At 37.0% G+C, this 16,381-nt stretch overlaps 1 protein-coding gene across 9 annotated transcripts in view; it reads left to right on the forward strand.

Annotated features, from left to right (window-relative positions):
- QKI (QKI, KH domain containing RNA binding) overlaps positions 1 to 16,381 on the forward strand; it is a 165,593-nt gene that overhangs the window by 65,350 nt on the left and 83,862 nt on the right. The gene's annotated exons all lie outside the window — the stretch shown is intronic.

Below are 16,381 nucleotides of genomic sequence, written 5' to 3' on the forward strand. Positions count from 1 at the left end.
CAGTGTGGATTGGAAAAAATGTTTAATGTATTTCTGGCAGTGAATTCTGTCCGAGTGAACCAAGAAGCACTGTGTTTCTGGATTTGTTTTGTGTTCAGGTGGAGTTGCAATGTAGTTAGGGCTGTTCCTTGCCCTGGCCTATATAATATGTGCTCTGCCCATATAAATAGGGAAACTACACTTTTCAGGATAGAGCCATCCTGAATGTTAAGTTGTTTTGGGGTAACTCCTGTAAGTAATTTATTTTTGCAGGTTTATTTTATAGCTATTTTCTTGCACCTCTGGTTAGTACTACTGAAGTTGCACCAGCATCCCCACTGCAGTTTTGAAATGTGCACTTAACAGTACGCTTTTCTTCTTTGTTCCCATAAGTATTATTTCTTTTGGTTCTTTCTTTAGAAAATCCCTTCTTTTCCTTATCTGATCAGCCACATTCTATCGATACATATGTAGCAGATAACAATTAAAATAGAAAGCTAATGTCTACCCAGTTAAAAATCTCAGACCTCCCAGAGCTTATGACTGTGTCCCTTTCAAACTTCATTTGATGCCTCTTGTTTTCATAATCTGCTGTAATACTGTTACCACCATTTCTCTTACTCTACCTATAGCTATTTTGGAAGTTTACATTGCCAGCTTTTGAGCAAAGATCTATTCTAACCTAGAGAGTTTTTGGTTGTTTAGGTTCTGTAGAAGTAAGAAGGCGATGTTGTCTTAAATGCTTGATTTATGAAGGTTTCTCTTTTTAAAACATTATAGTTCATGTCCTGAATTCCTTCTACCTCTTGGCTGGGGGGACATTTAACATATAAACAAGTCCTACTGTTATGGGGTTTTAGACTCTAAATGGTTAAATAGAACTTGTAGAGTTGGTATTTTTGTATAGGATTATGAAATACAGATTTCCTACAACTGGGGGGTGGTAGAAGATTCTGAGTATTAAAATTTCACCATGCTTCACCCGACATACCAAATAGCGTGGGTGTAGATGCTGTATTTTGAAGGAAAGTGTATGGCTGCCAATATTCGAACAATCTTAATCACATAGCTTTGCTTGTGACTGTTAATAGTAGTCACATTTTTACATATTCTATCATATTGTTTAAAAAAAAAGATATCCTGGGGCAGGAGGTTTAGTAAAAATATTGCCTTCCTTTAAGAGTTTGCAAACTTCACCTAGTTTTTATGAGAGAAGACTATTTGATCTACTCTTGAAAGCTACCACTTTTTGGCTGGTAGATGAATTAGATGTTAAGACTTCTGATTATTTGTGTAACAAAGTAAAACTTCGCTATGTGGAATATACAAAAATTTAGTTTGCAACGAGTGAATTCTCAAACTCACCAATTCTGAAGAGAAGCCTGATACCTTGAAAAAAGTGAGTACTTAAAAGTTCATTCAGTTTTTTCCTATTTAAACATAGTTTTTAAAAGACATTGTATTTTTATCAATAATGCAATTGTTATATTAATTTATGGCCAGATTTTAAGTTTCTTGCTGCTCCCTCCTTGTTTAAGGAATGGTAATTCTGCGTTGGTGTAGTTAATCAGGAGTTAGGTTATGTAACTTTTTTCTGAATAAAAATGTTAGTTCTGGTTCATTTATGTTCATAGATATCATAAGGTAAAACATTTAGGCCTCTGTTCTTTAGAAGGTTTATAAGTATAGATTGAGGCCCCAAGCTTAATGGTCCACAAATAGCATCTCACTGTTAGTAGTGAACATATGTATATTTAAGATAGTCATTAACAATGATGGTCTGATACATCCTTGAAAGTTTTACAGATTGGCCTTGCTGTGTTGAAAAGCACACTTAGTTGTGTTAGCAATAGTGATACTTGCAATCAGCTACAATAGTGTAAAAAGAAAGAAAAAAAAGCTGCATCTGAGGTCTCAATTTTTCTTCTGAAGAGGCCCCTTCCCCTGTAAATGTTTCATTTGCAGACCCTTTCATAGAAAGCACTTAGAAGAGTAAAGATTACTTCAGATTTCTGGAAATTGCTGTGCGTTCCTTGGCCTACATGTCATAATCCCTCCCCCCTGCCACTCGATCTCTTCTCTGTCCTTCTTGTTCATACTAGGCTAAACAGAAACCAAAGTTGCCTAATGAATTCCACATCAGGTATGGCAGCCATTTTCCAGTGTGTAACTAACAGTGCATTTTTGTTAGAGCTGTACAGCCTTCATTCTTTGAGTGCTTTTTATATTAGGTCCCAGTGAAGGTTGGTCCAGCTACCGAAGATGTTCTGTTTCTATGCTATCAGCAGGGCAGGCACTTAAGCACCACCAGCCAGTGTCATGTGCGTGCACCATGTCCTTCGTTACTCTCAGCTGCCAGCTAGGATAAGCACATTCTCTACAATCTTGTTGGTCACCACGACATGTTCTGACCTATCCGTTCAACATTCACGTAGGTCTTGGAGTTTGTGAAATATCTATTACAGAGTCACAGAATGGTGGAGGTTGGAAGGGACCTCTGGAGGTTCTCTTGTCTAACACTCCTCCGCAAGCAGGGTCGCCTAGAACAGGCTGCCCAGGACCATGTCCAGACAGCTGTTAAGTTTAGTGCCCATGACCTCCCACCACTGTGCTTTCTTTGGCAGTCAGTGCCTTTTGATGATAACTGCATTTTTTTTTTTTTTTATTTTCTCAAGGGGCTTCTCTTTTTGCAGGTTCTACTTCAAAATGCTGATGTACTTCCAAGTGTAAAATACAGAAGTAATAGTATTCTCTCATGGAAGGTTAGGTTACACTAATTTTTTTTTAACACCCTTTCCTTTCATCTAGGGTCAATGTTATTTGGAAAAGTGAGTATTCACGATTTTTCCAGTTTCTGACTGAATTGCTTTGAAATTTGGAGGAGATAAGAAATGTAGGTTAATTTGTACATATATTTCGTAAGTATATTTGATATCTGCAAACCTGATTGCCCAGTGCTAGTTATAGAAGAAATGTTATTGGATATGAGAAGGAATTAATTACTAAACCAGTGTCAATCCATAGTGTGACAGCTACATGGTACTAAATACCATCTCCTAGAGTAAACAGTCCATCTAGTTTTCTCTTCCTACCTTGCTAATGGTTGCAGAATCCAAGAGAAAATACAAAGACCAATGTGCTGAAAAATAAACCATCTGGATTTGCTTTTGTTGTGGTTTAACCCCAGCCAGCAACTAAACACCACGCAGCCGCTCACTCACTTCCCCCCCACCCAGTGGGATGGGGGAGAAAATCGGGAAAAGAAGCAAAACCCGTGGGTTGAGATAAGAACGGTTTAATAGAACAGAAAAGAAGAAACTAATAATGATAATGATAACACTAATAAAATGACAACAGTAATAATGAAAGGATTGGAATGTACAAATGATGCGCAGTGCAATTGCTCACCACCCCCCAACCGACACCCAGCCAGTCCCCGAGCGGCAATTCCCCGCCCCCACTTCCCCGTTCCTATACTGGATGGGACGTCACATGGTATGGAATACCCCGTTGCCCAGTTTGGGTCAGGTGCCCTGGCTGTGTCCTGGGCCAACTTCTTGTGCCCCTCCAGCTTTCTCGCTGGCTGGGCATCAGAAGCTGAAAAATCCTTGACTTTAGCCTAAACACTACTGAGCAACAACTGAAAACATCAGTGTTATCAACATTCTTCGCATACTGAACTCAAAACATAGCACTGTACCAGCTACTAGGAAGACAGTTAACTCTATCCCAGCTGAAACCAGGACAGCTTTGTAGAAAATTTTACTCTCCTGTGTGAGCCTATGAACAGAAGTCATGAATTGGATATCTTTGTCACATGGCCAAATCACTTGAACTAGCATCAAATCTTGAAACTTGCTGACAGATTTCCCCCAGAAAGCAAGGGAAATCCTCAAATTGTTTGTATCTGAGGCTCAGCTGGTAATCAGAACATCTCTCTAGGCAGCTTTAGACAAATTTAAAATCAAAACCTTAATTACTGAGAATATTGTGATTAGAGCCTGGAGGTACTTGAAGGAGATTATTGGGGAGGGGAGAGGGGTTGCAAGCATTCATCAAAAGTTAATGAATGTGTAACTTTATTAAGACCAAGGCATTTTTTTGCTTAGTCTGAATGTACTTTTCATTAGGTAATGAGGAAAGCTAGCAATTTTCGTACCATTCAAAGAATACTACTTAATGAAAGGGAAGACTGCCCAATGATGGATAAGCAAAATGTTGGGTTTTGCTATCTCCCTCGTCTTACATGAATTCCTTAAAACAGACATTGACGCACCCATAGGGAGTCAGCTCTGTGCTCTTGAACACATTGACTGCCAGTATCTCACTTAGAGGGGTATGCAGCCTTATGGCATCAGGCTGCTGGCTTGTGGCAGTCTTGGTCAACTGCATTGTTTTTTCCTATTTCTTCCTACTTTTAGTCAAGAGTCTCTTCTAGAACAGTGTGTCAGGACAGAGCGTCATTGTGAGGAAGCATCTTGTTATGATAACACAGAATTTTTTTTCTTAGAATTGGTTGTTTCAAAGAGAAAGGCAGGCAGCTATGCAGTTCTAAATTTGAACAACTCAGTGCCTTCATCCAGTGCAATAGCTTCAAATCTATTGCACTTCGCTCCGTATTAGATCGTTTGAACTGATCTGTGGTTCCTGACCTACAGCTTACTTGTTCCTGCATCACTGTTCTCCTTGCAAGCAGAAATTAGGTGAGGTTTCACAAAAGACAAGCTCTTGGTTAGTACCAGTCTTGACCTTTGGCTGGTGCAGAGTTGCCACAGTAAATAGATAATTCCATTTCTTTGGACTCTCCAGTTTTGTTTTGGTTTTTTTATAGTAAGGCTAAAAAGGAATTAAAAAATTATCCTTGGTACCTACACAAAGCTTGAGGAAAAGATTAGAGTGGCAAAATTTAACTGTCTTGTGATCAGGATATTTTGCTACGTTTACATTCTGTATAGAATTGAAGTATTATGTTTGTAATATTTTAATACCTTTTAGTCTCTGAAATACCATCAGATACGCTTTGATTTCCAGTGGAAAGTCTTAACAAACATTCAGTTTAGCTTATAAAGTGAAGTTACTGACATTAAATAAGATGTACTTTGTAGTGCATCTTGTTAAACAAGCCCTATTATTGCTACCCTAATTATAGGATGCTCAACTTTTACGTTCTGTAAAAAGTACTATGTGTGAACAAATAATAAAGCTATGGTGCTGACACATATGTTGAAATGGAATATATTTCGCATATGGTAGCAAAAGGTAAAAGTTGTTCTGTGTTTCAGAATGAAAGGTTGACCAACCATCATTATTCTTGTCTTCTGGGAATAAATTGCATGGCTCAGGCCTGTTGCCTCTAAAATCTGCCTCTACACACAAACATGTTGCTGCTGTTTGAGAGTTTCATATATCTGTGTTGAGAAATCATGGCCATGGTTTGGAATGGCAATGTAAAAAAAATTCTGTAACTAGTTGCAAAGGTGGATTTTTTGAGTATTTGTCAGTACTGTTAGGAATAACGGGGGATGGGGGGGTGGAATTCTTTAAGTGATTGGGGATATTGGCAAGTGAAAGTGAAAAGCAAGTCCATATACCTAATATGTGACTAGAATGGCTGTCCTTTTATTTTAAAAATAAATTAAAAAAAAAAAAGAAATCCTTTTCTGATAATACCAGTGGGATTCTGAAGGTTTAGATGCTTACTTTTAGAACTATGACTGTCAGAATCCCATGCCGATATCCATCATTCAGGGTACTATTTCTTAAAATTAATTGTCTTCTACTTATCAGAAACTTGCTGGCTGAGGCAGTGGCAGTTCGGCATGTTGGATATCATGGATCATGCTTTGTTAACTTTTGTTGCACATGAAAGCTGCAACCTGTCTATATAAGAGACTGCCAAACTGATGGTTACATTCACTTGCAATTGCTATCAACTTATGTGACTATACATTAAAGTCATTGTATGACCAGGCTGCTCAGCTAAGATTGAGGTATCACCTATATAGCATGTTCCTGAATCTACCGCATTCAGGTTATAAACTTTTATTAGAAAATTATTTAAGGCATTCAGAATGCAGTATTTAAGATATTACCCTGGGAGCAATTAACTTCAGCATCTAGCATCTTCTACAATGAAATTTCCTCTAAACACACTTTCTCATACGTATGCATGTCTGCATTAAGTTTGATTTCTCAAACTGATTTATCAAACTTGGGAGGCTTTCTTCGTACTTAATTTTTGACCACTGTATTAATTGGCCTTTTATTCTTTAACTTTAAACGAAAAAGTCTTAATCATATAAAGGTCCTACTGAACTTACATATTCAACATAGCACAACTGCCATTTTAATACACAGTGAAGAATGTACTATATTAAGCTGTATGAGAATTTGTATGTAGCTACGTGGTGAAGAAAAATCCTCTGGCTTAGAATCGAAGCCTGTTTAAGAATATACTTGGTGGTCAATACCGCTTTGCCTTCTTAGAGTTTCATTGTAAAACATAAGATGTAATGAAAATAACTTCAGTTGCTTGTAAGCTAGTATGGTTTTTTTCAGTAGTGGAAGAAGTAGGCTTCTCTGTTCCAATTTTAAAACCTTTATTGCATTTGTAACCACTTATTTTGAACACAGGAGGAGTTGTAAAGCTGGATTTTAATATTATTTTTTATTAAAGAATTGCTGAAGTATGGCCTTTTTCCCTTTTCACCCACAAAACAGAAGTCTCTTGAGTTACATCCCTGGTATGCTGGGAGCGGTGACCCTCTGAAGAGATAAGAGTTTACACGATTAGCTAATAATATAAAAAAAGGAAAAAAGTAATCACAGAAAAAAAAAAATCTTCTTAGCAAGTTACTGATTTAATTGCATATTTAAATACTAATGGCTGACTAGTAGAAACTATACTTCACGAAATTCAAAAGGCAGCAACGTTGAAGGTAACAGATATTATTTCTTGAATTAAACCTGACTGAAGGCTGACTGCTTTTAAGCCTGTTTATGGGGGTTTTGTAGTCCAGAGTTTCTAGAGTATCATCTTTGAAGTCTTACCAGCATACATCTTTTCTTTAAGTAAAAACTGTTCAGTTCACATTGGCGGCAATGAAGAATACAGTGTAGACGCAATTAGCTTAGTTATGTCTGGGAACGTGAATTTTACAAGAAGATAACGTTTTCCGTAAGTTTTATATAAGATCTGACAAACACTTCTTATTTGAAGTAATTTATTGCAAAAGTCTTTTCACTTAACAGTCTGAGGAACACTCTTACTTTCAAGAGCAGAATGATTTTATTTTGAAGGACAGAAAAATTTAGGTGCCTTAGGGCCTTAAGAATTATTGCAAAGCAATATTAATCTTTCAGAAAATATTACTGGTATGTATCTAATGCAGTGCATACATTTAGGTAAGTGTATCTCATACATACTTTTGCTTTTTATTGGCTACATACTGAATATATCCAGTATATATTGGATATATTTCTGTATGTGCTCTATACAAAGTTGCAGCTTTGAGCAGATTTTACCACTCTTAAGGCACGTTTTCCTATGTAATATGAAAAGTGGCTGAAGCCTTTGACTATGATTAACTTTGATATCAAAACTTGATTATATGTCATTTTGTTCTGAGAGCAGTTAAACTGGTAAATAGTGAACTGGTTATTGAGCTAATTAGGTATGGAAATAATTGACTTAATGGCATTAAAGAAGTACTTTGTTAGACACACTGGAAGCTGTAGGCTGGAGGAGCGTAATCAAAGCCATGCTAGTAGAAACCAACTTGAATTATACTTTACTTTCCTTTTATTTGTTTTTCTGTCAGTTTCTTGTGAGCAAAAAACCTTATGGTCAAGAGGCAAGAGAATCTAGATAATGTTAAAACTGGAGAAAAGTAGCATGCAGTGTAGTGGAAAAGGTATATATCAAGGGAATCTTGAATCATTGCCTGAACATCTGTGTATAAACAAGTCTCTATCTTATAAATTAAAATTCTGTGTCTATTGAACAGTAATTGACTCAATCTGTACCATGGTAGAAACTGTCTTTCTGCAAAATTACTCCTAAGCTTTTGTTAGGTGAGAAGCACAGAGTGTTAATTGTGTTATACAAAGTTGACTAGGCTACAGCTCACAGCTGTTTGTATCTGGCATTTGAACAGAAGTTTTGAAAGGCTTGGGGGACAATTCATACTGAATTGTTTTGAGGTATTGACAAAACTGTCTGCAAGCATCTATTTACATTTTACTTTGTCTAGTAAAGTAGCGAAAGAAGTGAATGGTTTAAATAATGAAAATCTACTGTAACCTGAAAGTTTTTCCACACTTATTCAGCAGAAACAGATGAGAGACAAGTTACTGAACTAGGTGAGACTTTGTTAGCAGAGTATGGGCATTCTTATGTGCAGTCATGTGATTTCTTAGAACTTTAATCTTCTCTTGCAAGGGTAATAATGTTGAGCATTATCTAATAATACTAAAACGAGGGATTTGATTCTTGTGAGATTCCACAAATGATAGATTCAGTGATATTTCCCTATCTTCATGATGCGCTGTGAAGGACAACTAGTGGTTTTGCACACTTTACCACTGTTCTCGTTTATCAGCACCATTGAACTCTTTCTGGATACTAGATTTTTCTAGGCTTTAACCTTAACCTATTGGGCTGCCCTTCAGTGGATGATTTTGTTTGGTATATGGCTGGCTTTTTTTTTGAACTTTTTTATTTAATGTTGTGATATTATAAGCTTGCTTACCAGAAATAATTTGTGTTCAGGGTTGCGTTTTGAGTGTGTTTGCTGAGTATCATGAAACTGTGCTTGGATTTCTGTGTTGGAAAGACCATATTTAGTTTGAGGCTCACAGGAATTTCCCTGTCCTGTGTGAAGATTGAGTCTGCTTAAATGTAGGAAGGGAGGCAGAACCTGTTGATTCAGGGTGGAAAGCAGCATGCCTGTGTGTTTCCCGAGTAGGTATCAGTTCTTGGCAGCTCTTGCTTCTCTGTATTTTTGAGGGGGCTGCCGGCAGGCAGAATACAGGTTGTTTACCATCCTGGATATGGCTCCTTAGGGTCAGATTTAGCAATTTTACTGAGGCTGATAGCAAGGCTCTTTTGCATGGAGCAAAAGAGTAAGCAAAGAAGAAGATACCACTATTGCTGAAACTAAATACTTAAGTTACCAATTTAACATTTAGAGGATAGAGATATTTGACTTCCTACTACTTTACTTGTCTCTATCCAGAAAACAATAATCTGTAGTGTTTCATTGTGGCGAGATACTGGATTCCTTTTCAACTTGGAAAAGTGAACTGTATGGTAACAATCACAAACTGTAATTCCCAAAATGTCCGAGTGGTTTGCCATTTAAACCTGGTTTTAGATGATGACAGTTTTCTACTTTTCTCAGATCTGCTGACTCTGTGTCAGCCTTTGTCTTGCCTAGACTTGGATTAAAATGGATGTTACTAATCACAGGTTACCCTTTTGCTAGGTATGGCCTACCGTACAGTATGCTAACGGTATGAATGAAATTCAAGCAGCTGTGTAGATGTTAATGGTATGCAGTGGGACAGTATCCTTACTTTACAGTTTATCCAGCTATAGTTGCAAGATTTTATTGTCGGTCTTTACACCGTTCAGATATAGAGAGGGATTTATTGACAGACAGTTGCACATTTTTATTAGCCTTTTCTGAGAATAATTAGCAGCTTCTGTCTGCTAATTATTCACATTTTTCACATCTTTGGGGGCAGTAAATGGGGAATGTTTTGATGAATGTAGGACTCACTGAAGTGCATGCACACTGTGAAACGTGTTTAAAACTCATAACAGTTTAAAGTATGTGTTGAGTACCTGCATGGAAGGATGAAAATTTATTCAAATGTTTGTGAAGGCCAGGTACACAAATCTGTTTTTCTGTTAAAGAAAACTTGTTACTGTTACAACAGTAGATAACTTAACTTAGCAATGGCCAGTACTGAACTTGCTTGGAGACTGTTTAACTTAAGAGAATCTGACATTCTGTGTAAATTATCTGATTTGACTGTTAAGTGTCACAGACTGGCTATGGAACACACACAACACACAGTATTCATGCTTGCTTGACGAATTTGTTAATGTGAGTATTTCTTGAATGTAATTTGGATCATAAATCAGTTCAGTACTATATTCCTACAAGACGACCAAAATCTCGTCCTCTAACCATAATAGCCTGAAATGAAGAAAACATTAGGCTGGTTTTTGGTGTTGAAAGTAAAATCTGCAAAACTGACTTCATTCAGTCAATAGCTTGCGTGTGCCTGACAGAATATTCGGCCGCTGAAGTAACAGGAAGACTCTGGCTGTAAGAAAAAAAAAAAAAAGGGAATATGAAATTCTTGGTTGGTTTCATTAGAAGGTATTTATAGAATTTTGTAGAAAACTTGATGAGAACAGGTGGAATCAGTACAGGGAGGAGGTGTCTAGTTGATATAAAAATATGTCATGAATTTGCCACAGAGTTGCTGGGGAGGACCAGTATGTTTTCATGTGTGAAGAACTAATATTTCTGGGGAATGAACATATATATGTACAGTAGCGTAAAGAGCAATCCAAAATCATTTATGGAGCAGTTATATTTTCATATCAAGAGCTATGGGAAATTTTTTTCTTCTTGAGTCTTTGTAGGATCATGAATCTCTCCCTCTCTCCCTCAATGTTTCTCTTCCTTTTGTTTTGAACTAGGTCAACTATGCCCGCCCCCCCCCGACTTCATGAACTTCTCCCTTGTTTCATAAGTTATATTCATTTTCCTTGCTTTGACATACAGTTCCTCTTAGCTCTCTAGGGAGAAGTTCTCTGGCTATCTTTTTCCATCTTGATCCTTGCTGACCTCCTCCTGAGTGGTCATGTGCTTTATAAATCATTGTAATAAAAGGAGGGTTAATTTCCATGGTGCTTCATTTATCCTCTGAATATGAGATGCTGTGAAAGTACACCAGACTGAGTTTTGGTTTCTAGCAACACTTTATATATTTGCGTGAAGGTAGCAAATGATACAAACACTGGAGTCAAAATAGTGTTGCAACTGGGGGACTTTAGTAGTTCAAGCAAGGAAGATAAGACAAGGCATAAGGAAATCAATGACAGATTTCTCATGCTACGAAGTAATTAACAGTTAAAATGATTTAACATGCAGAAGACCATCTGAAAGGGAATGAAAAAATCCAACAGCAAAAATATCATTAAAAAATATTTCCTAAGAGTCAGGGTCACTGGTGAATTTGCAGTATTTAATTGCTTCAAAGTTACTGGAACATGAACTCTGAATGTAGTAGCTTTTGAAGAGATGTGGAGGGTGTGGAGAGTAGATACCAATGTTGCCCTAAGACTTGGCTAGAGGTTTCCGTAGGTAATTTGTAGATGTGACATGAGGAATGAGTAAAAATTAAAGGTTAAGATTAATTGGTATCTCAACTAGAATTCTTGAAATCCCTTTTGATTCCTGACAGAAGTAAAATAGGCAATGTAATTATGAATCAAACTGTCCTGGCTTTTATGCATCATTTTGCAAGTATGCTAGTGGTGTTTTTCCATGCACAAATGGAAGGAATTCTTCTTCAAAAGCAAAGAACAGCCTATTAATTGAATGCCTTGATCTGGCACGTCGCCAGTGAGTGCATATAACCTAAATGTTTGGTTATAATACTTTATTATGTAAATTATGATAATAAATTCTTCTGTGGTTAGTAAGTCTGGTGCAGGTGTTATTTTTTCCCAATCTTTCCTACTCTTCTGACCATGCGTCATGGCACAAGGTTGGTATACCTGTTTTCAGTGAGGATAACATTTCCTGGAGGCAAAAAGGAATTGGATGTTTTGGTGTGGGGTTATTTAATTATTTGGAGGGGTTTTTTAAATTACTTTCTTTGAGTGTTGGTATTGTGGTGGTTTTCTTCTTTGGATTTTTCTTCTTTTTAACACTGTTGATATCAATTTATCTTAAGAAAACTTTTTCCAGCTCAATAGCCAGCAAACAAGACCCTAGTGTTATGAATGAAAAGCTGAAAACTGGTCTTTCCATTCTCCTGTCCTCTCTTGATAGAGTCTGAGTGTTGTACGTGTACCGTCTCTGCAGTCTGGAGCTCTGGGAACAGTTCCCAAAATCCTGTCTAAAGCATGGATATGGTCTCCTAGTTCTCAGTGTTTTTTCTCTTCCGGCTCCCACGTTTCTCCATGGCAAAATGCCAGTTCTTTTTCTATCCATAGGATCTTTAAACTCTGGACAACAGATTTTGATGTTAGGGCCTAGATAAACTTTTTTTTTTTTCTTTGTAAGTGTCATCATGTACCTTAATTGATTGGTCCTTAGAGTTTCTGCTATGGTGGTACTGGGAAGCATAAGGAAAGAAGTGCTGAAAGCACCTGGTCCATTCTGTGGGAAAGCTGCTGTTCATTTTAGCAGTTGCATGTTTGTGTTGAATAAGGAAGAAGCAGTTTTTTGAAAGATGGAACCCCTAGCACGTTAATACGATCTCTGTTACTGCTTTTGTACAGTTTGGAGTATTTTTATAAACGGTTATCTGGAATGTTTAGTCCTGCAGCCATACAGAAATGATTAATGCTTCCCTGGCAATCAGACATTGCTAAAGGATTGGAATGCCAAACCACATTTAGCAGACTGTCTGAATCCACCTGAAGTACCTGACTAATTTAATTGATCCACTTGACAGAATTATTTGGGAGCCACTTAAGATGCAGTACTATTGATTTCAAATGCCCCACATATTTACAACCATGTGTATTCAAGGGAATTTGATTTTTAGGTTGCTGGGGGTCTTGGGGAGTGTTTTGTTTTACCTAGCTTGCTGAACTGACAAAACATACTGTAAAATTTAATTTGAAGAAGTAAAAGCTAGTAGTTGACAAAGAAATTTAAAATTTAGCATGAATTTTTATAAAGAAAAGTATAGGTTGTTTTGTGTTGATAATACATGTTGTATTTGCTCTCCATCTAGTGAGAAAGTAAGCTTCAAATGACCAAGCAGTTTTTGAGGTGGCTTTGAAATAATCATTTATGTTTCAAGTTGAAAACACTGGAATTGAATGGTCTCTTAAATTTTGACTGACAAAAAGACCTAGAATTTGAATCTCTTAACTCACACTGACTCATAACAGCATTAATCAGAAGAGGTCTTAAGATAAGCTGTGTTACAAGCCAAAATAAGTGATACATTTTATAGTTATTAATGTGGTTTGAAATACTGAAGCTAATCTGGAAATTAGTCAATCTGTGGTGAGGAGACAAGGGTATTGCAAATGCCAAAATTGGTTTTTGCAGCCTGACTAGTGGAATTTTTCAGTATCCAGCCTTTTAAATGATAAGTTCAATTTAGCTTGAATTGCACCTTTTTAGGATAGTTAGTTTGGTAGTAAAATTAACCTTCCCTTAAAAAAAAACCACTTCCCCATTTCTAAGAAAAATCAGATACTTTGAATTTGCCATGTCTCCTATATACACCTGAAGAAACAAATGTTTTGAAGAGGAAAAACACATTTCCTATTGATTATCTGTTTCAGTTCTCTTAAGGAAGTCTGATTTTATTTGGTTACTGCAGGCTTCAGACCTATTGTTTGCAGTCTAATTGAATACGTGTTTCATGACTTCTAGTAGAAGAATCTACCAGGTAGAATAAAATGTAACAGGTTAAAATGAATCATATGTGGCCTGTTACTTGTGTTCCTATTAAACCCACTTTCAATAGGCTGTTGTTGCAAGCTGGAGTATTAAGTATACTAAATTTGACTAGATAACGCTGTACCACCAATCTTGCCGGATGCAGAAACTGGCAAGAATCTGGCATTTTGAGTATGCTTTTCGGATCCTGGCCTTTCACAGTGGTAGATACAGGATTTTTCCAGCGTCTTCCTTGGAGAACCACATAATAGATGGGAGAGTGTTGCAGGGGAACCACTGGGAGGGAATATTCGGGTTCCCCTGTCAGCAGTATCATTCTTTACGTCAGGCTGTAGCGGGTAGGAGTTTAAATACGCAGGTTACATTTGCTGCTCAAACAGTTGTTTATCGTGACCCTTAGGGAAGAAGCAACATAAGGGATATAAATGTTGCAAAGGCAACAACAGCAAGCTGACAGGCCATGAGTTTTGCCTTACTGGCTGGTTAAATAAGGCTCCTTTATTGCAAGAGGAGGGAAAGATAAAATCAAGTTGAACATTTAAAGGAAAAAAAATGAAGCAAATTTGAAGACCCTCAAAATGTCAAATAATTTGTCACACACATTCATCTGTTGGCTCATAAATGTCAGTTCTTGTAAAAAGCCTTTCCAGTGTTTCCTTGGATATGAGTTTCCAGAACGTTTCAGGGCCTGCAGCTAGGCTTTAGAGTTAAACTGATTTTTTTCAGATTTTTAAACAGACCGCTGAATCGGGCATCTCTTATAATTTTTGCTGCTTTCCTGACCTTGAAAAAGGATCTGTGCTTCTGCAAGAGACATCTTGAAGGGTGGTTGGCAATCATGGAATCAACTAGGAAAGCATTTTATTTACTTCAGTTACCTGGCTTGAAAGCTAAGCCTTAGGAAAGAACTGTTTCAGCTTCCTTTGTTAGTGTATGTTTCCTCACAGCTGAGTCACTGAAAACACAGGCTTGCTTTTAGGGATCTTTTTTTCCCCTCCTGTTAGCTTGGAGGTGATTTTGTGATCATGTAGAGAAACAACCCAACCAATCCCTGCCCCCATCCCATTTTGTTCTTGCTTCTTTAGAGTTTTGCAAGACCAAGCTTTCAGACTGTCAATGATAGACCATAGTTGTGGGTAACAGTATCTTGTAGACTAGTCCATCTAATACTGCAGTAGTTCTGCTTTTCCAGGCGCTTCAGAGCTGCTGCCAAACATCCTTTTCCACCATTTTAACCTGTGATCAGTGGATCTCTGAAACTGTGGGCTGCTTCTAGAGGCCCCATGAAATGTGTTGTAAAGAACCAAGCTCGTATATATGATCTAGGTGCATGAAACTGTCAGTCTACACTTCTAATAGAACATGTCTATGGGCTCTCAAAAAAAATAAAAAAGGGGTGGTGTGTCAAAATGGCTCTTCTTGCCAAAATTGTACTAACCATGTGGTTTCATGGTGACTTTCTTTATATGAATGTATTTTCAAGATACAATGAAAAAATAGATATTCAATAATTCTGCATTTTTAGCTGTGAAATTTATTACCAACACAGTATCATTAAATATACAAACTAATGAGTTTTTGTTAATTTGAAGATGCTGTGAGCTTAGGTATTGATAATAACAGTAGCGGGAAAAGTGCCCAAAGAATATGGTATTTAGTTCGAACTTAGTTAACCACTGTCGTATATGTATTAAATTAATTGTAATATCGTTTTCATTCCCTGATGAGCTGTGTTCTGGGTAATGCGCATCTTCCATATTTGCTTCTAAAACCCTGATAAATGCAATCTGTTGGAATGTTTTTAAGACAATAGCTATTTAATGAATAGCTTGTGTGTACAGGAGACAAGAATAAGCTTGATTGCTTACAATCTGACATTTGAAAAAGCATTTTTTTTTTTTTTTTAGATCTCTTGTATTTGCATATCTAATTGCTATGTAATCAAAACTAAGTGAACTGTAGCTACTTGAAACCAAAAACTGAAAGGCAATCATCTTTACAGGGGGAAATATCCCACTCGTATGCAAGCCTGTCTGAATATTAGAATTATATTCTTCTTGTGTTTAATTATAGGTGTCTGACTGAGCAGTAAATTTATGCCTGTGTATTAAAGGAGTGAATGTGACCCTGAAACATCAGCTTTCCTTTGTTGAAGCAAAGCATTGGCATTGAGAGAACTTAACAGTGTTGTGTATTTTGATGATAAGGGATTGTGCCAGAATAGCTGTTAATTACCTGCTTTGTTTGATATGGAAAGTAGTGGTTCTGCACTTTTCTTCCCACCAGTGACAGTACTCAATTAAAACTTGTATTAAACAGTGATAATGCCCTCGTTTATCTGTTGAGGAAGATGTGAGGTGAAGAAAATTAACAGGATTTTTTCAGCTGTTTGGAGGTGGCTTTGTTTTGGGGTTTTTTTTGGTTTGTTTTTTTTTTTGTTGGTTTTTTTTTCATGAACCTAGTGACAGTAAAGAAAAAGAAGTTTTGTCTTTCTGGTGTGGTGGTGGTGTGTGGTGGGTTTTGGTGTTTTGTTTTGTGGTTTTGTTTGGGTTTATGGGTTGTTTTTCTTTTTTTAATTCGTGATAACTCTTAAATATTGCACTTTACTAATAGTGGCTACAGCAAAAGTTAAAAAAAAAAATCCTTAACTGTAATAAGTTAGAAATTTGGAAGACACTTGCCCTATCTTGTTCCATGTCATTCCTCTCTGTGAAGCATGTGTTGCCACGGGT

Source organism: Harpia harpyja, chromosome 4 (genome assembly GCF_026419915.1).
Source record: "Harpia harpyja isolate bHarHar1 chromosome 4, bHarHar1 primary haplotype, whole genome shotgun sequence".
NCBI lineage: Eukaryota > Metazoa > Chordata > Aves > Accipitriformes > Accipitridae > Harpia > Harpia harpyja.